General features: G+C 29.6%; 1 protein-coding gene across 1 annotated transcript in view; it reads left to right on the top strand.

The window, feature by feature from the left end:
• The first annotated feature begins 361 nt into the window (after window positions 1-361).
• The window catches only part of LOC132938535 (short neuropeptide F), a 71138-nt gene continuing 48455 nt past the window's right edge, over window positions 362-23044 (top strand). The window contains exon 1 of the mRNA XM_061005426.1: window positions 362-517. The gene's annotated coding sequence lies outside the window, so the exon portion shown is untranslated. The remainder of the gene's footprint in view (window positions 518-23044) is intronic.

The raw sequence follows: 23044 nt of genomic DNA, 5'->3' as shown, positions 1-23044 counted from the left end.
TTTCCGTTTGCGGTATACCGTTGTATGTATACATGATTGATTTTTTTTTTTTTAATTTACATTAAATTCAATGAAACGTGCAGTTTGGAGTCATAAGACTTTTAAATTTGGCGGTGCCCCTATCTAATATATCATTATTTGTATACATCCGTCGTCGATATATAATTTAATAAATTTCGTCGCAGACATATTATTCTAAACGGACGATAAAATAATTTGAAAAAAAAAAAAAAAAACCGTTCGACGTTTCGTGCGGTTTTCCAAGCCCGAAAACACCCGCGGACGACTGTCGACTCGTGTCGGTGTGGGCGGCACCGGCGACAGGTCTGGCACGCAGGACCGCTACGCTTTTTGGCCGTCCCCGGTGCCAACCGACTCGGTATATAAGTGCGTGCGTAACGGCGATCGGGCGGACCTCCACCGGTATTATAATATTGTATCATTCCACTGCTGCCGATCGCGACGACCCTCGCACGACCACGTCTAAGTCTCCCGACATCGACAGTCAGTAAGCCAGGTAAGAATTAATGTCTTACGTTTTTTTTTTTTTGGTTTTTTTTTTGCGGCGTTCTGCCCCGAGAATATTTTTATTTTTCAATCTCATTGCTTTCGAAATATTTTTTATTTTTTTTTTTTTCCCCAAATTGGGCGCGCAATTATCGTTAAGACGCGTGACGCGTGACTGCAGCTCGTTCACTCTCGGGTAAGCGCATGCACACAATATGGGTACGCGCGACACACATTATTTTCTTCGAGCGGGCCGTCGGAACTAAGGGGGCAAAGATGTAGGAAATTTTTATTTACGTGATTCGCGCAATACGTTTTACGGGAAAAATAAATCAAACTAGGTATTCCGCAAACGATCAGAAATAATTTTGCAGGTAAAACTATCACGTCTTTAAGAATTGTCAGATTTTGATAATTTTTATTTTATTTGACAAAAAAAAAACACATTATTCAGGTCACATTAAATTCTGATTAAATTCAAACTAACTTTAAACATGCTCGAAAAAACTTAAAACAATCAAAAAGGTATAAAAATATACAATTTATATTAAATCTATTTTCAACTTCTGAAAATATAGTTGTGAAAATCTGAGTCCAATCAGACTTCAGTCTTCATATTTCAAAAAAAAAAAAATTATCTAATTCGGACCATTTATAGAGCGTAGGCTCCGACACTCATTATATTATTATGATACATACAATTTTTTGTTTCCAAAATTCCTAAACGCGCGTCTTCGTCACCATATCGCCCATCACCAAAGTGTGTTTTGTACGTAAACGTCAAAATTAGGTATATCTCCGAAAATTAGTTTATATTTTTCAGTTATTTGAATTAGCACTACTGTGATTTTTGTGCATTTTTAAAGTATGCAGTTGTTAAGTTAAATTATAATTACTATATAAAAACTATATTATAATTAAACATTTTTTTCGCGCTTATTGTGTTAATTTAAAATAATTATTTTAATTATTCTTGTTTAATTAATGCAATTGAAGTTTTGTAATATAATTTTTGTTACTGTTCGTGAAATAAGATATGAACTGAACTTTATTTGAAAACTGTCTTAGGTGGTAATCCCTATACCAAAATTTTGAATGGTAAAAATAATTATATATTAAAATAGTATTTGTGTAATTTCAATATCTTATAATATGTATTATGTATATAAGTATTAAGAATTTTAGTGACACTTATAATAAAAAAGAAACAAAATTTAAAATCTGTCTCTTATTTGGGCACCTATACTTACAATATATTTATACAACAACACTAAGTTTTAATACCCAAGTTTAAATTTCAAAATCAGAAAAATATCTTTAGATTAAACTTTAATTTGAAAATAACATTTGAATGTTTAGTATGAAGTTTAAAAACACCTGTATAGGTTGTTCACAAAAATAAAATGAGATGAATTCATGATTTATAAAAAATAAATCACTCTATTCTTAGCTTGGAGTATTAAATTTTCCTTAATAAAATCTTATCAAAATAAATATAAAGTGTACCACAAAATACTAAATTGAATTACTGATAAAAAAAAATGGGTACAGTGTACGAATGTCGAATATACTATTAATATAATATTATATGACAATAATATACAAAATTATAAACATTTTCCTTCCTACCTAGGTACCTACCAACATATTATTACATTTTCATAAAAATTTAATTAAAAATCAAAATACATAGAGTTGTCAGATATTATGTTTAATATATTAAAGTTACAGCTTTTTAAATTGTTTTTAATATTAGTAATTACTAATTAGTTATTGTGGCCATGTGGGTAGAACAATCATTACTTTACAATTCATAATTTATAAACAAAAAGCTTTATTGTGTTATCGTTAAATATTAGCTACACTATATCGTCATGTATAAAATATGCGCAGTTTATATAATTGAAAAAATAATATGAAACATACATTTATTTTGTTTGTATGTATTTACAGACTTACAGTTATTTAAGTACAATACAAATATGTGATTTAATCAAAAAATATTATAAATATTTAGATTCCTACGTTATCACAATAAGTAGTTGATTTTTACTAATTCAAATATTTTAATTAAACAAATCCACTAATTTTTAAATATTTATAATTTATGTATACCTATTCTATTCATTCTTAAGTAATTGTTTCATGTAGACACTGGTGACGCGACATATAAAAACTTCAAAACACATTGTACTACGTTTTGTACTTATATAAAGATTTTATACTTGAATAGGTTGATTTATATTATAGTGTAGGTACCTATACCTACAAGCTGTATCATATTTCAGTCTTCTAAGCTACTACTGAAATACTTTCCTCTTGTGTTAAAACTATAGTGAAATTTTAATATTGTTCATACATAATATAACTAATTGTTATGAAAAAATACCTTAGTAAGGTTAGGTTTAAAATGTTAATATGCATTAAAAAAAATCCAATACATTATTTTTGAATATTTAGCAGATACTCACTTAATATTTTCTATGTTTAACAATTTAGAATATCATAAAGCTAATTTGTGTTATTCAAAAATCATTTATTGGCCATTTAAAATATAATAGCATCTCTTCCTTGTTTAGTGTCTTAGGTTTTAGGTTTTTTGGGTGTCTTAGGCCCAAAGTATATTTATGGTAACGTTATTTCACTACCTAAATAAGGCTAAATGTATGATCGTATAGCATATTTATACAAACTATAAACACATAACATACAGTGATTTTTATTAACCAATCATATTATTTTTTTCCCAAAACTATGATGGACTTACACAGACTATATTGCTTTATTCATTGTTATTATTACTTGTTAGTGAGTTGTTCATGTATTCAAATACAACGAAGAGTGTTTTTTTGCACATATTGATTTATGTTGGATAAATAATTAAATATTTATATTCCAAATCGACTAAACATTAATACTTATTAAAACCGCATAATAATATTTAAATAATAAATATATTATTTAGGTGCCTAAAAAATATCTATAGACCGTATAAGTAAAATATAACATAGTTATGTTATAGTATTTTCATGTAATTTCATAAGCGTTTAATTTTTACACAACGATCAATTAGGTAGGTCGGCGGCACGTCTCGGAAAACCATACGACGGCGATGCTCGACGCGTTACAATATTTTCGCAGTCAGTCAAACGAGAACAGGATACGACTCTATAGGGGTCTCATCCATCACCGTTAAGGCATTTTTCCGAAGTCGATCTCGAACTACTTTTTTGTCCGTCTAGCGGGATTGTACCTCTCGTTTTCGAGGTTGTCTATACCGTTGCGCCGTGACCGCTGCAGTTCCATATACTACGCATTATTATTATTTATTATTAATTTTTCTCGACATAATGCACAATTAAACCATAAGTCACGAGGGGTTAACGCGATAACTGGCACTATATACGGTATCCATAACATAACGTTTCCTGTGCTGTATTAATATCATATTATAATATTATATCCGTGTCAAGTGCGTACCTATTCGAATTTTTGCTTATTACAAACTATTCATTCATATTATATTATCATCTAATAATTAATATACACTTTTTTAAATAGTAGAAGAAACCAATAATCACGAATTAGTTTTTATATTCTGTCTTTACTGCCCTCTTAATTGAAACTTGAAAAATAAAGTTCATTCTTGGATTTGAAAAACAATTTTTTTTACTGAACCCCAACCAAAAAAATATTTTCCTTCGATTATTTCGAAATCCTTTAAAGCACTATTTGCAGTCAACAACCAATAATTATGCGCATTTAAATTATTGGTTTAGATTTTGTTTAGGCACCACAAAAAATCCCAAGAAATAAAATAACGCATACTTTGTAGAGCAATTTTTTGTCAATTCATTTTGCTGAATACAAAATGACTTTCGTAATATCTCGATTCATACATAGTACCTCCCAAAATATGTCACTATAGTATGATATAGGTATACGTAGATGTACACGGCGCATTAACATAACAATATTATAATGTATGTAGGTAACCTAACCTATACGTTTATCGATCGTAAAATAAATGCATCCAACGGTTACTTGCGGGTCGGCGAAACCCTCTATCGGAAACATCTGCCGTCGCGTGGAAATCATCGGTTATCGCGACACACGTCTATCAGTCGTATCAATTCCGGATCGAGCCTGCACAGCGGGTCTGTGGTCGCCACGACCGCGTGCACACGACGTCCGTCGGGTCCCGTCACATTTCCGCTCCGTAATACTTTATTTTTTATATTTTTGGACAAACCCATGTCGTTAAATATAGTACGTAATATAGTACGTTCCCCACACGAAACACGTCAGGTAAAAATAACCCAAACTCAAGTTCCTATAGAAAAAACGAATAAAATACACCAATATACCGCGGAAACCGGGTAGGTACACTTCATCACTTATTACCCCGTAAATATTTTTCAATTCTGTTTGCGGGACATTAAACTAGACTAGAGGATCATACATTTCTATGACTTTTTTAACTCGTGTACCTTGCGCATGCGAAACACAACTTCATTTTTTTTTAAACGGCAACTCCTATTTCGAATATCGTTTTTGGATTGTTCAATTTTTTTTAAGTAGTTTTGATCCACCAACTTGTATTTTAAACGCAAAATTGACAAAACTAGAGCTAGATATAATTAAAAAAAAAAAATTGACTAATTTACTAAATTTGATTTTATTTCAATTCCACGTATATTTTCCTTCTAAACATCATGTTATAATTAAACTTGTTATTATTAAAGTAATAAATAAATTACTATTTTATTTTATTATAACACATAATGAAATTACATAATTTATTATGAAAACATGTATTAAAAAACAAAATTCTAAATTTCCAAATTATTTTTTCCTTAACTAGGTATTCTATACATTTTTATTTACAATTTAATTTACAGAAATTACAAACAAATCATTCGATAAATAAAATTGTTCGAAAGACGATCCAAAATGTAGAATGCATGCCTCAAATCGACGTATAAACATTTACGAGTAGTTGCTGCCAGTATTTGGTTTTCATTTAAGAGGTTACATGTATGTGTAATTTTATTCTTCAAATCTTAAAGGTTGATTGGAGGATCAGCATACACAACATTTTTCAAGTGCCCCCACAAAAAAAATCTAACGGTGTAAGAAAAATATATTTTAAAGTTGGTAGATCAAAACTACTAAAAAAAACGAGCAATCCAAAAACAATATACGAAATAGGGGTTGTCATTTAAAAAAAATGAAGTTGTGTTGCGCATGCGCAAGATACACGAGTTAGAAAAGTTGTAAATCATAGAAATGTATGATCTATTAGTCAAGCTTAATGTCCCGCAAACAGAATTGAAAAATATTTACAGGATAATCAGTAATAAAGTGTATACCCGCTTTCCGCGGACATACGGTATATAAAGTTCCTGTTAGAATAAAACAGCTTAAATTAAGTTATTTCCCAAGTCCAAAATTGTATTCATATATGAAATTGACAAAATTTCGATAACAGAAATAATTTCTTTCCCACTTTATTCAGACTCAAGACTTATCGGTGGGGTCAACATTTTTAGTTTTGATGTTTTACGAAAAACATATTCAATCCAATTTTTAACCATCTGCACTGAATATAACAAAATTAACTGTCCAAACTTTGTGTACTTTTGTCTTTTGGTCGTATAGGAAATTACGTATAATTGGGGGGGGGGAGGGGGGGAATTCGGTAGAAACTTATTATACATTATTAAAAGTTACCGTTTACCCGCTATGTTTTGGATGGGAACATTTATATTATAACACCAAAATATAACATGAAAACGGACGGTTATCATACATATTATTATTACTGGGCGGAATCAATGGTTACTCGGATCAAATTTGGTCGCGATCGTCGACGGAAGTCGGTACAACACCACGTCGTCTAACACACTGCACTGTTTAATAATATATAATAAAATATAATATAATATTATACAGAATACGACCAGTTTGTCGCATCCATGTTCTACTTTACTGCGCTCCCGTCGTAACGCGCAATTTTTCCACTATCTAGAACGTGCACGTATAGGTACCTATATCGTATAAAATGCGCATAAAAAAATGTAACTGCGATGATGACGTTCACGTATACATTATAGTATATAATAAATAATAATATTATTTTATATAGGTATCTGCTTGGAGTGTGCAACATATCTATATATTTTCAAAAACGATTTACTGGGTCGGAGAATACATTTCGGTTGACCTTTTTCACTTCACGATGCATCTTTCGAAGTTGGAATTGTTCGAAAAATGCGTGTTTGTGTGTTTTATTTTCATAAGTTACCAATATTACAGCTGGAATTACATACTGGAAGTTGACGTCAATCCAGTTCGATAACAGTCTGATTTTGTTTGAGATAAAGAAACGCACAAGGTTTTTGACGGAAACCTAATTTTTAACAGTATTATTATATTATAAAATAGCAAGTTTATTGTATTAATAATAATTAATAACTTTTTCTTGAGCTCTACTCTAAGCCACATTATACCTCGCGTGATTCAATTATGGCTTTTTGAAACTATTGATTTTTCTCTATGATTAGCACTAAAAATATTGATGAACATTCAGTTTTAATTGATCACAATATTATAATAATTATCACTTAATGCGTCTCCCGTCTTCCGATCATTGTAGTGCAATATTTTACACTGTAACACCTAGAATAATTAATTTGACCTACGAAAGCCTTTGATAGAATTTAATTCGAAATTCACTCTCATGTATAGGCTTACAAAATCGTTTCAAGTACCTAACAAAATAACAATATTACCGATGCGTAAGCGTGTACAAAATGTATTTCCAATAACGCGTAAGCAGCTTAACTCGTGAATCGTGGATTTATCTTTGTTAGTGAGCTGAACCAATAAACACGACTGACATATTAAATAGTTGATAAACAAAAGTCTGAGACAGTAAATTAAAAAAAAAAAAATAATAACACTTTTAACGTAACTCACTGCAAAAAGAAGAGATATTTGTGTTGTAAATTACAATACGCGTGATTTATTTTTGCAAAAAAAATAACACAAGGATGTTTTTTATTATTGTTCTATGATTTCAACATTTTATTGTAATCTACAGATATTTGTATTTCCCAACTGTATTTGGTATTGGGTACTCTGGCATCATCATTATTTCTGTGCGGATCAACCTTGTTTAAAACTACTTAGTTTCATAACTCCACAGTATATATCCATGATTTACAAAAATAAAAAAGTACACGTAATAATATTCATGATGTAGGTACCTACGCGTATATTATTCATATTATATATAATATAATTTACAAATAAACCAAAATGATTATTCTTTATTTACACATTATCTTCCGTATTAATTATTATTTGTATTTAAATAAATTCTTTTGACATTTTGTCGTCAGCTGCATTATAAACTCTTGTTAGCTCCAATTGTTATGCCCAAAATAGGACGAACTTATACGTTTGTTGTGAGTATTGAACACATTTTTTTTTTTTGAACGTTGTATCGTGTGTGATTGCTTTTGTAAAGGATTTCACTCCTACAACGTTTTCTGACAGTGAAACGCACCGTCGTTAAATTTCGGTTTTTTCTCTCCTTATCTACAATGTTAGATGTACCTACCGTCATGGGGGTCCTTGCCGTATAATATACAACACGTCAGTTTGGTGACAAACTAATCGTGATCGTCAGCCTCAGATTAAATGTAAATATGCTGAGGAAAAATATCATAACATTGTAAATATAGGATTAAATTATTATTTTTATTCTAAAATTATTCGATGTAAATTTAGAATTTTGTAATATCAGACAATATAAATTAATAAAGTTAAAATTGGCCTATACAACTATTCAAGAGTGTTCGATTAACGTAATGAGTTTTATAATATTATTTTAAATGGTAATATCCTTGATATCATTAATAATCTTTTTTATTTTTAATATTATACTGACGAATTTTTGAGTAGATGATTATGATTAACTAAAGCTTACAAAATAATATTATATTGTATATTTGTTATTAAAAATCTATACAATAATGTAGTGCAATAGCCAATAAGTAGTAATGAAATTTTATATTTTATATTTGGTAAGACTGTAAAATGTGTGAGTTAGATAAGAGGATATTATGTTCCCCATTGGCAGTATTGAGAATAGATAACGGCAATTGTATCTAGATCAAATACAGATAATTATATATAGGTAATAGGTAGTAACTATATTATATTTATCTTAGAAGATCAATTCTAATTTCACTTTTATCTAGATAACATGGTAGATAAAATCTATTTTTTATTGGATTTAAAAACTATTATACTTCAATAAGTATACGTAATGAAAATAAATACAAAAAAACGCTCTGCTATATAGAAGTGGCTAGAGGATTCACTGTAATGGGTGTGTTAAATTTGAATTATATGTTCAAATTGTAACAATTCTGAGCGATGACGGTCAGCCTATAATATTACTAAGCATATTCTTTGATATTACATTATTAGGTACCTACTGTGATTGAAGTAATTGATTTTACTTTATGTGTTAGTATTACAGTTGGTTAAATATAATATTGTGCAAATTATTGGATTTTAAAATGTCATTGTGTGTATAAAATACTATAAAATAACTAAAATATCTAATTTTATCATTTGAACTTGAGATGTTTTTTTTAAAACTGCGTTTGTATACTTTTTTTAAACTTTTTGGTTTCAGTATGAAATTTTTATGAGAACCCTTATTTTGAATTTTCAGTCCTTAGCAATAAAAATTGTACATTTTACACATTTTTAGCTACAAAATAATTTGCACATTTTTGAGATTACGATGAATTTTTTCAACATTTGAACTTTAAATACTTATAAAAACAAATCGGGCCTATGGATTTTTAATATTTCTTAAATTATATTAAAACAACTTATGAGGAACTTTGTATTAAATTTTCAAGCATTTCGATCCTAAATAATATAAAAAATTTGAAAATGTAAAGTGTATATAAATAGCTCAAAACTACTCAAAATATTTTTCAAATTGTATCATGTGTATAAAATGATAAAATAAACATTTGGTATTATTTAATATAAGTTAGACGTTTTTAACTAAATACCAATTTTTGAGATTATTTTGAGATTATTTAAAGTTTCAATTATATAAAATTCACTTGTGAAATATATATGTATGTAGTATGTACCAATTTTACCGATTAAATAGTAGGTACTATGGTAGTAAAATGTTAATAATAATGTAAAAATAAAAAAAAAAGTATTTTTTATGAGAAATGAATATTTTACTGAGGTCCGAGAATGATTAAAATTAAATTTATCAAGAAAAGAAAATTCGTTATCTAAGATAATTATTAGATAACTGGCGTCTGGCATAATAGTTAACTAAATAAAAAAGTAAAATCATAGATGAGGAACTTTTCATCTATACAAGTGAAATCATAATACAACTTTTTTTAATTTATTCTAAAACATGATATTTATTATTAGATGGCAAATTATTGGATACTATCACTTTTGGAGATAATGTAAGTAGGTACCTACCAACAGTAGTGCCGAAGTTTTTAAAATGTGGTCGGGCAATTTCAAAACTTTGCGGCCTCAATATCTTAATTATTTAATATAGAGATACCCTAATTTACATTTATTCACAATGTAAAATATACTCATGCTCGTAATAAAGTTATGATGTAAATAAAATGTGGTCGACTGGCCACATTTTTCAAAAAAGAGGTCGGGCCACGGCCCGACGTTAGCATGGACACGGCGCCATTGCCTATACCAATAGTATCTATATTATATAGTGTGAAAGGCATATAGAACTGTTCTATATGTTATAAATTAAAAGAAATCGAATGACTGTTCGAAAATATGGACTTCAGCACTTGTCACTTTGACGTCGAAAGAAGACATTCGTATAATATGGGTTGTACAATTTATTAATAAAGAATGAAATGAAATAAAATAAAAATAAAAATATAGGTATAAAATATTCATTTATCATTTAATTTTTCAAATCACATGCTTTAACCTTTACTCCAAACTCCGTAAAAACGCGTTATTTTTGTTTAAATATTACTTTTTAATAAATAATGTTGGTGCATCCAATATAGTTGTAGTTATTAAAAAAAGTACCCAAAAGAAATTTTATTACTTTTTTCAATGTAAATTCGAAATGTTTGTGAGTTGCGGAGTTTAACAATTGTTTGTTTAGTTATTTTTTAAAAAGAAAACGTCTACGTAAAAAGTGTAAAACGCATTACGAAATGCGTAGTAAACTGTAAACAACAAATACAACCTACTCGGTTCAACAGTACCTAATCCATCTGTAGTCTGTACCTTCTCCAAAGTGTGTGTACACGATATAGACAAGTCTTTATACAATATTTAAAATATACAGATAGAAATAATAAAACGTCGACGACTCGCGATAAAAAGTGATGAATCGTTGAAGAAAGCGCACGACGAGTGCTGCACTCGTCCGTGTTATTGACACGGCATACATTATCGCTGACGGTTTGAATGTGGCACATTAGTCAGTTTTGGCCAAGTACGTATGAATGTAGAGTTTATATTATACTGTAAACGTGAGGCAGTTATTTATGTTATGAGCGGTGCCGAAGAGTGAATTTATTTTGTTTTAAACATACGGACGGGTCGCCCCAAATTTCGTGCGGCGGCAAAAATTCTCAGGATGCGTAAGAACCAACATATAGTCATTAATTAGGTAGGTAGGCAATAATAATTGTTGGTCACACAAAATTAGGAAGACCCTGCTGTGGTGCTGTCACAGTCACACTGTATATAAAATAAACGTTTTTGTTTTATTTCATTCGTCCCGAACGATGTTATAATATTACCTATATGAATACGAGTATGAAGCAGTGCGGGTATTGTCATAAAAAAAATATATAATAATAATAATAATTGTTTGTGTGGGTTAACAGACCGTATTATAGAGCATTACAAAAAGATCAGGTTTCGATAAAAAATAAAACACGACTCTTCGAACATCAACGGTATTCGTTTGGCGAAAACGATCCGGCAATCTATACAGTCGTTACTCAAGTCAAGACTTAACGCAACGATGAGAAATATGATATAACATGTATATTATAATAATATTTATTTAAACTATTATAAATGTATACATTTCTCGTCATATTTTATTTATAATATATTTTTAACGACCTGTCCTATGGGCGGGTACCGTCATCATCCGTTTCCAAGTCGTATAGAGTGTTATATGTGTTATATACTTGAACAGCAGTAAGTGCATAACACGTCAAGTATTATAACGACCGGGTTTACTATTAATCGAATCGGTGGAAATCGTAAGTAGAATTTAAGAGTCGGATGGCAAAGTCCTACATTGTGCACACAGACATAACACTATTATATACGTACCCTATGCATAATATCATAATATAATATAATATTGGTATTGTGCTCATTCGGCGGGCACACATCACATCGCCCTTAGGGCCGTCCTTTCACGTCTCTGCAAATCGTTAGTCGCCGCCGCGGACCAAGTCGAAATTTTAATAACAATAACATACACAAAAGACCCTCGCGAGGAATATGCATTCAACGGTCAATCCCATTTCAACTCCTCGCGCCTGTGTAACCATTTAAATATGACAATATTTTGGCGTATATCATAGCCGACTGCGTTTATTTCTATTGAAATCTCCCACCCTCGTCGGTTATATTTATATACGGGATACGAGATTTACGCGTTCCAGTCCGACATAATATCCCACGTTATATTATTATTATTATTATTATTATCATTATAACGTGTGTATGCGACTTTATGAATTTTCCATCGGACCCGTCAAACTTAGACGTTGGTTTTGGAACGTAAGCATAAGACTAGGTCACTTGTTTGCTGTTACCATATTATATTATACACTGTATAAATCAAAATGTTCTGAAAATTGATACTATGGTATAAGACCCATCGGTTTAATGGAAATTGTACTGCACAAGATTCCTAGTTTAATTTCCTAATTAAATTAGTTATTTTACGGTTATCGTACTTAATACATAATAGGTATACCTATGGACTATGTTCTGAGTTTGTGACAACATTTAATCTCAATTTATATTGCTCTACCGTTAAATCGACACGAATTAATCAAGAAGTTTGATAAACTTACAGAATTATCAGTAATTATAATATTACATTACCTAAGCTTTTTGTCTGTGGTAGATGTTAGCAATTAGCATGGAGGTTTATGATAGAATTCGTGTTCTATGCTGATGAAGAAAATAGAAATAAAAAAAATATAAAGGTACTTACTGGTGTATAGATGAAAAAACTAGTATCTATAATAATAGGTAGTATATAATAGAAACGAGTTGGTGAAAATTGTAATTAATAAATCACAACTAATTCATAATGGTTTTAGATGGTTTTTTTTATCATAAATTATTATTATTTTGTAAACATTCATACGAATTATAATTTAACCATATTATATTTATTGAAACCTGTAGTCACTGGCCAGTTATCGGTCACTTGTGCGAGAGATAATATTTGGGTACCAAACTACGTTCCAACAAAAAATTGTTAGGCAGCCTACCTATATAAAATACTGAACACATCAATACTGAATCGTATAGTTACTTTTTGTTTGACGTTCCTTTTCAAAATCAAAAGTCAAAACTTTATCAGTATTTGAATGCAATTTATGATTATAGTATAATACGAGTCCATAATATTATGTAGACATTTCATTATCTGCCATTCAGGTTTTCTCGTATCTGAAACTCAATCGATTTCTGTGTAGGAATCTACTCATTATACAATTCACGGTATTCATCTTATTACTGTGGGTTTATATAATAAGTCCCATGTATACACAAAATCAAGTGATTTGTGTTGTGATGTTATAAGATTGGTATGAAACTATGAAAGCATACAGAAAGTCAGAAATGATCATCTAAAATGTAATAATTTTAAAAATAATTGTGAGTATTATTGCGTTCTTTGTTGCATGTGTTTCATGTGTCATTTTGTAGAACGGAATTATTGTAAATTCGAATAACACAAAAATATTGAAAAGTATTAACATAATATTAACACTTACAACAGCTCAAATACTGAAAAACTATCTTTTGTGAATAAAATATTAATTTAAAAAATCTTAGTAGGTTAGGAAACTGTTTGACAATAATTGTGTTGGATCTTCTCATTATTAATATTTGTATTTATTTATTTAAAGTACATCCATGACAGCAACGGCCATTTGAGATATCAAAAAAATGTGTGCAGTGACAAGTTTAAAATTAAAATAAGTAGAATAGATAAAAATATATTATTATTTCATGTTTCTAAGTAGATATTTTATATTTTGGTATTGGTATACATATTTGAAGAGGTTGATTGTAGCAGTAGAGTCCGAGATGGGGATTACTTGAAGGTGGGTAGTGGATCTTCTCATTATTTATAATAGTATATTACATTATAACTGTATAATATATAGTTATAGGTTTATAACCATTAGTATGATATTCTGTAGTTACCTGGAGTGACTTATTATTAGGGTTTGGATGTCTTAGGAATTTCATATTTTTCCTTATGCAATAGCATTCGACCAAGCTAGAAATCCATTCTAATCGTTTTATACGATGACGAGTTTAAAAATGAAATAAATTTAAGACGCATTTTTTCGAACATTATAAGAATTTTGTATATCTAGTTTGAATATATATTTAATATTTTATTTTTTTAACCTTTATTTTTTAAAGATTCAATCTGTAAATATTTAATAATTTTTTACAGTAAAAACATGTGGTAAAAAACTATAATTTAACTATAATATTATGTAATTTTTAAAATATTTTCAGCAGTAATTTAGATAATATATAGTTATATAGAACAAATATGTTTTATATTATGTAATATACAGAATGATCTAACGAGGACGCTTATCCCATCCATATTTTATCTTTAAGTTCGGAATTTTAATTTTTTAATAAAATATACAATCTGTAAAACTTAATTTACAATAAGAATATGTGCCAAGATAAATACGACATGAGTTACATGAAAAATTAGTAATCTAGCGGTTACACTTTATATTTGAACTTTTTTGAATTTGTTATATATTTTTTGGACTTTTAATAAAGAATGAAGTGTTAATGTCACGACATAGTCTTCTCTTGAGCCTTCATTGGGGGTTTCCAGGTATTGAGTCTGAGACAATTGCTGAGATTAGTGAGTTAGGGTTATTTTTTAGTCGTGAACGATAACGTTTATATATATACATAATTGAGGACATTTCTGAGACAGTTTTGATGTGCAGGTCAGTGTAAAGTGTGACACGTAGAAGTGGGTCTTAGTTATCATGTGCAAGGTGATCGATTGGAATCTTTGTATTCTGTTTAAATTTGACAACTTAGCTGCACCCTATATCTGGATGCCGTAACTCCGTATAGACATGATAAGTTGCTTATAAATGAGCAGTTTGGTATTGAGATTGAGTTTTGAGTGGTTACCAAGTAAATAATATATAGTGATTCCTTCAGATGTTTAAAGTGGTACGTTTAATTTTTACATTTTCTGTTGAGATGTTTATCCAGCGTTAGGTTTAAGTAACGGACGTTGGGGTAAGTTAGGTATACATTTTTCAAATAAGAACCAAAATAATTTTTTTCTATAAATTATTAATGAAATGAGTTGTTTGAAAATATTTACGCATTTATTTTGGAGCTCAAGCGAATATATTTTCTATCTTCTGAGTTATTAAACTTTATGTAGGAGCCAAGGTTTAAGGACTAGGGATAAAAGCACTTAATCATGGTTTTATAATATTATATTGTTTAGCCGGTAATTATTAATGGTGTTCTATCAGATTCGCAGTCTATTTTTACAAATAATACGATTTTAATCAACTAATATAATTTAATAATTTAAATTTTCAAATCATAACAAAATAACAGAATAGATCTGATTTCTTAGATCTAATTAAGCTACATATATTTGTCTCGTGATTAAAATATTGAGAAATTTTGGATGAAAAATACATATTATATAGCCATTAGATAGCCATTAGTACTTAGATCATTTTTTTTAAATATTTAACATGGTAATATGGTATTTAGTTTAAATCTAAGTAGTAAAAAATACAATAATAAATACTAAATAATTTTACTTACATACATACATACATACAGAAATATTGTAATGTCCTTCGTTATTATAAACAAATAACACGGTAGTATCTCTCGTTCTAATTAAATAAACCCACTATAAAATATTTTACCGATATTATTGGTTTTATTACTTAAACGTATAATGAAACATTTTGTAGCATTTAATTTTGTGTAAAACTTATTTTGATAGCTTTTTGGACTTTTAGGTTATTAATTTGTATTTAATTTATTTGCTCTTCTTCAGCATTTATTTGGTTTATTGGTTATACATATTATATTTATTTACAAGAAAATAAACTATGACAACCAAATAAAAACAAAATTTAACTTTGAAATGAACAAAAATAAAACATAATAATGTGTCTATAATAATTTTAATATAATTTATTAGTTTTTCAGTCATTAAATATAACGTAAATATAACGTTATTGGAGTGTGAAACCGTATTTTTCTATAATGAACTTCAAAAAAACAATATTTTTTGTAAACATAGAGAGAATATGTACCTAGAGCAACGTTTTATTATGTGGCACTTACCTATTTATTTTAAATTTTTTGTATTTTTACATTTATCAGTTATTAGATCGGAGAGTTGAAGTGACTATATTATTTTGAATTCCACGTATTGTAAAATCAATGTTTTAATTAAATAAATTTATATCACATGTGTCCAAAACCCTCAGATTAGTAAGACTTAAAGTATACAGCAGTCATCTATAGCGACAAAATTAATATTGAAACATTAATCAGAAATCGGTATAAACCTATTACAATAATTTTCCAATGTACCGATGTACGATTGTTTTGAAATTAACACACATAATATTGCATGCTCGACCACCGTACATTGTACCTACATGCGGTGTACAAATGTTAATGGTCGTAATGCACTAATGCGATTTTACAATGCAGTGATCCGTTCAGCACTCCGATATTTACATTAAAAAAAAAAAAAAAACAAATACAACAACCCAATATCAACGAAACTATTCATAAATCCTAGTTTATGGGTCTGTTTCGGTTACTTTCAGAAACGCCTCCGTTATAAGTTATTTAAAGCTTTAATAAGAGTGATGAATTATTGTTGTACGAACGTATAGCATATTATTGTTGTGATGTGGATTTACATGCGCTTTACATGATATGTACATGTGGATTAGGCATGTATACCTTGTACCTAGTCATTGTTTTTAATCTCATACAGACTTCCACATGGTACTAAGTCAAGTGTTCGAAAATTGAGTCTCCTAAAATGAACTCTCGTAAAATTCAATTGTTTTAAGTCTTTTTTTTTATAAAAAATATATTTGTTATAAAAAATATTTATTATCTACATATAATGACTTGTCCTGAGTGATTCATTATCGCCTAGCCGGAAAAGCTATGAGAATGAAATTTGGACAGTAGTTTTTTTTTTGTGATAGGACAGCCTCTATGAAAGGATTTTTCAAAATTCAACCCTACAGGGGTTAAAAGATATTTATATAGATTTTCTGATATTCGCATTTTAAAGAGGTAGTCAAATAGGGATCTTAAGATTCACAGTGGAAATTCATACTTTTTTTTGTTTATTAATGGTTGCTTTTGGTTGCAGGTTATATATGCGAATTATTTCACAAAGCTACAATTACGCCGGTTTGTCCGTAAAAATAAAATAAAATATCCAAAATATATTAATACATAAATATTAAATACACCTAAAAATCCGGGATGATCAACTATATGACTTCAATAATATTTTAGATACACTGTATAAACATTTTTTTCAAATACAAATCTGTAGGCTACATTTTATCTCCCACCTCGCTGTATCCGCAATCTATAACACAGGTAGATTGCTTACCTGATAATAGACTTTTCGCACAACTATAAGCGAGACTCACGGGCAACTCCACGCGGGATGGCTAAAAATTAAAATATAATATCATTTTGCTTCCATATGCACAGCGAATTACACCCAAATGGAGTTAATTAATCACAATTATTTTCCCGGGCAACGCCGGGTTATTCAGCTAGTATAAGTCATATAATTGTGTTTCTTACCTACTCACATCCAAACAAAAATTATAAGATTAATAATTATGTATCAGCATAATTAATTAGATTAAAAAAATATGTATATAATTTGTAAATTTGTATAAATTGTATTTATTTTGTAATTTCTTATTATTAGTTGTTAATTTAAAAAAAAAATATTTGGTAAAATCTAAGTTGTTGAAAATCAAAATACATGATGTTCATGTGTCACTGAATAACAATCAAAAGTATTAGCTATATGACTATATTCCAATAAGTATTATTAATTATTAGAAAAAAACTTTTATAACAATTGATTTGTATAAGACTCAACTTTATGAGGACTTAGAATAAACAACCGAGACTATACAACGTGATTCGTTTTTAACGTGAATAGGTTGGATTTAATGAATTTGTTGATCAAATCTTTTTTATTAATCTTATTAATTTTCACAATTCCCAGATCCCCTCTTCGTCTATACAGTGGTGCTCGACGCTTGTATGATGTGAAATTATGAGTTTTCGAACCCTAGTTATATCGGTATACAGTAAACTTTTTGTCAAGTGTTTGAAACTTTTTTTGTTTTTAATTTTACAAATTGTATAATAATTAATAATCACCCGAATATATTATTGTGACACCTGTTTTGTGTCTCAAGTGTATATACAGTTAAAGTATACAATATAAATAATATATTATCATACTATGTAATTTATCGTCATGCGTACCTATATATAATATTATCACAGGCTCTCTTTCCACGTAGTCGATAGGGGAGGGGGGAATTTGAGTGTGTTACTCATGCCGGGGATACGGATGCGTGCTGTTAAAGGGCTAGTGATGCGCGTCCGGGCTGGTTAAAAAGTAACAAAATAAATTTACTAAAACGAAAGATAATATATCGTTGTAAATGTTTGCACAACTCGGTATGTGCTCGTGTGCTGTGTTCTGATCAAATCATCACTGCAATAAAGCTCTGTCATTGTCGTCGACGCCACTCGTTAATGTGTAAAATAATATACATAATGAATGTTTATAATTCCAACGTCGCGATCGTCGTCGTCGTCGTCGTCGTTCGATACATCACCGTTTCAGACAGTGTTTAGCGGCGCACGTCGGCAGTATTTTACACGTTGTATATATCATTATATTATAGTACATAATATATTATATTATAACACAAGTATTACACGGTCGCTGTACATACCCGCCACGTCTATTACGCGACTTTTTAGGCGGGTAAGCCTTTTATTTACGCTTAAATAATCAGCAACCCCGGATTATGATAATGCGTCGTGTAGACGTTACGTTAGAGATAACACCCGGTAAAGTGTTCGAAACAGGTGGGACGTAGAACTTCAGAAGTCTTATGGAATATCGAAGGCATAGGTATGGGATTTTCAAGAATTCGTAACCACGAACCACGCACGTGGCAAACAACATCAGTTTAGCCCGACACCGGTGTAGTACCGCAGACGTATAGTTACTGTACTGTACCTACTATAATTATTTTATCAGCTTACATTGAAAATTGTATTGGATAAATGTTATGACGTGTGCTCGAGTGCAAAAGAATGACATGCCTATTTTATTTACGAGTTTTATTACGCGAGCCAGAGATAATGATATGGAGTGATTTTAAAATTATTAAAATTATTTTCCATTATAGCACTTTGGTCAACTGGTTGGAGGTGATTTTATATCATATAAATTTAACTAGTACATTAATATATTCATATAAACTAACAAATTAGCTGATCCAACGCACTTCATTGCCCGTAAAAATTGTGATTGTTCAACACCTTTTGGATGTAACTCGCTTCAGTAAGTGCAACTCAACCACCGTGATAGGCAATCCGATTCAAGTCAGGTTCCCAAGATGTTTTTGACAAATATACTCGAGTTATCGTAAATTTTCTGACACAACACGCGGGAAATTGGTGAATAACGAATATTTGTATGCAAGTAGGGATACTCTGACCCCCAACGGCCAACATAACGTGAAATCCACGAATAGCAAATATTCGTCATATGCACACGAGTCGTGGAAACATATAGCTTTAATATTATTGAATTGGTTAGTTATTATTCCAGATTAGAAATAACTAGAAAGCATATAGGGTAATATATTATTGGATTTATCGCATACTCCCAAGCAAATCGTACCTATTAACATTTAACGCAACGTTAAAATTAATTAATTTAACTCTCACGATGCTCATAACTTTTTAATACGTTGCATTACATTATTCTTGTTGTTACATTTAAACAGTGGCGCCAAAATATATATTTACCTATGATAATAATTGTCATAGGTGATTTTAGTAGATAGGGGGTCACCTTTGTCATTCTATAGTTATTTTATGAAAATTTGTTTAATAGACAACATGAACACTATACTTGGTGTATGGTAAGGTAATTATAAGAAGTAGGTGGGTATCGACATTTTATGTGGAAGTGTCATAGGTAAAATGTTGGACTTCAGCGCCACTGCATTTAATTAAATATAATATAGGGCACCCAGTATCCTTCACGCATTATTGAATATTGATATCGTATATTATATTATACACAGACGATACCTATTACATGACATTTGTTTGAATTCGGTATAGTTACCATGGTGTTGTAACTTGTAACCATTATATTACAGTGTATTAATACATAGGTATATATATGTATATAATATAATACACCTACTATTAATATCGATCGTATGTAGTATTAAATGTATCATTTTCCAAGTTCACCGTAATAATGGAACAGCAGTATAATCATTAGGTTCTCCTATCGAATACAAAGCCCATGCCCTGATTTGCCATTATACAACTTACTATTACACGAATTCTAATTAAATCCAACGTCACTTAAAATCCCATTTGTCAATGAGTGATGTATAAGAACTATGTGGGTAGAATATAATATGTTAAATACTTTTGTACACATTGTTATGGGAATTTAAAATAATATAAAAGTTATGAATTGAACAGAACTGATAATAATAATATCGAAACTGAATGTGACACCACTTATATTTTAATTGTACACTGTCAGTTTAGTTACATGGTTACAAAAAGCTAAGTTCATTGTTATGGTATAATAATTTGGTGGATACTAAAAAGAATGAAAAGTGTTTTGATTTTATACTGTAAATTGTTACGTTTATAGTAGTAAAATTTTCGCAGTGTGCATTTTTATACTCTACACTAAGATATAGGCCGATGATAAATTACATTTTTAATATATTTTATTAATAATATATTTTGCACTATATCATGTTTAGATCTGAGACCATTTTTTACCAGACATTACATAATCTCTGTGCGTAATTTTCGTCTCAATTTCTTCGGACTAGTTCACTTTAAATTTTAATTTGTGTAGACATTGATTTAAGTACAGATAGTATATTATAATAATATTATGTACTACCTAGTACCTATACTCGATACTCGATAACATATTATGTTATCCAAAAACCAAGGATATAACATAACTACATTTAATAATTTTAATGGTATAATATAATATAAATTTAAATCGCCAATTGAATATTACATATCAACGACTACCTATACTTATATAGTTATGTACTATTATATTATGTAATAGGTACCTACTATAAATATATTATCCTTAAATGTATTATAATTACCAATTTAATAGAAAAAGATGGTATAAGTTATCAGTTTTAAACCACAGTCCATCTGGTAGTCTTATGCAGGTATTAGAGACAATTGAGGAGTGAGAAAATGATTACGTCTAGACTTTATCTTTGATGCAAAATAGGTAACTAATACGCATCTAGTCATATTTAGTCATATAAATAATCTTACCAAGTTCTGAACTTTGTATGTCAACGCTTTAAATTAACTAGTGGTCGAGTTTACAGTTTCCTAAACATTGAGGTTGTATATTGTATATAATTCATAGCATAAGTCACAAAACATAACTAGTTAATACGAATAAATCATATTATGTTTACATTATTATAATGTATTCTATGAACCAAGTAAGTTAAAAATGTTATTAAAAAATTTTAAAAACATCCCGTTTAACTTGGTGAATATTCACTGAACAAAGAGGAGTAGTAAAATGGGTTATCTCCACTAAAACATTAACCGTCATCATTTTAACTCGTGCGATAGATTAGCTTGACAGCAGCCTTGCCGTGCGTCCGACCCGTTTCTTCCATCCCTTTCTATCTGTTTCTTTAATCGGCACTATACTCTAACTGAGCTGTACCCGAATATCCCTCGCATAGTTTTTAATATAAAACGTGATGAAATTGCAGGACAATATGACTTTCCTCTCATTTCTGGTCAACGTGAAATATAAATTAGGGTTGCTCCTAAAACATTTTGCAATCAGTTTTGACTCTTGCGCATTATACATTATACACGTCATATAATATAGGTAGTTACATACAGTTTTTTTTATAGTACTTTGTTTTTACAAAGTTCAAAAATTCGAAAAAAATACTTAAATCACACTAAAAGCACGAGTGTTTGAAATGTGCAAGCTGCCATAAATTAGATAATTTTATTTTGCAATAAGCGATTACTTAAATAATTATAACTTGACGTAGCTACTTTTATATTATATTTGTGAGCTACTAACATGCGTTAGCGGTTGACCGGTATAATATACGTCTAAATAAATACACAATATGCAAGACTACACGATACACTTGTCTATGAGTGCAATATTATTACCACCTATAGTATAATTAGTAATCACACAAAATAACTAAGGGAAAAGAAAGAAAAATTCGAGAGAATATTTAACACTTCCGTATAACCACAATATTATGTGTCGGACTTCTTACACTGGCATTCAGATATTATACGCATGCGCTATAATAGTTCTGTTTGGTGTGTTTCATGTTTTATCGTCATATTAGCACAATATATGTGATCATAAAATATATAAGATACCATAATATTTAATTTGATATTAATTCTCTTACATCTTGTGTTGTAGGTTTGTATTATGTTATTCAATTATTGTGTGTTTATGTTTCAATGAAATTATTCGTCTATACTGTTCGCCGTACAGCCGTTTGTATTATTTCGATCTCGCAAGTTATATGCGATTGGGGTGGGTTGAATTATGCATACGTCTCGTAGAAAATAAAAATAGGATACACCCATGTGATAGATAACTCATTGTGCTTTTATAACACCATTTTATAAACTATTCGATGAATAAATTGTGATCGAAAACCAGAATGCATTTGTAAAACTAACGGGAGAATGTAAACGCATACATTTTAAAAATTGCCAATCCCTTCGATTTTAAATTGCTAAATTATAATTTTTAATTTTAACTTATTATAAAATGTTGACTTGATCAATAAGT

This window comes from Metopolophium dirhodum, chromosome 2 (assembly GCF_019925205.1).
Source record: "Metopolophium dirhodum isolate CAU chromosome 2, ASM1992520v1, whole genome shotgun sequence".
NCBI classification, from domain to species: Eukaryota; Metazoa; Arthropoda; class Insecta; order Hemiptera; family Aphididae; genus Metopolophium; species Metopolophium dirhodum.
Note: the sequence above shows the minus strand (reverse complement) of the source record. Positions and strands in the feature narration are given on the sequence as shown.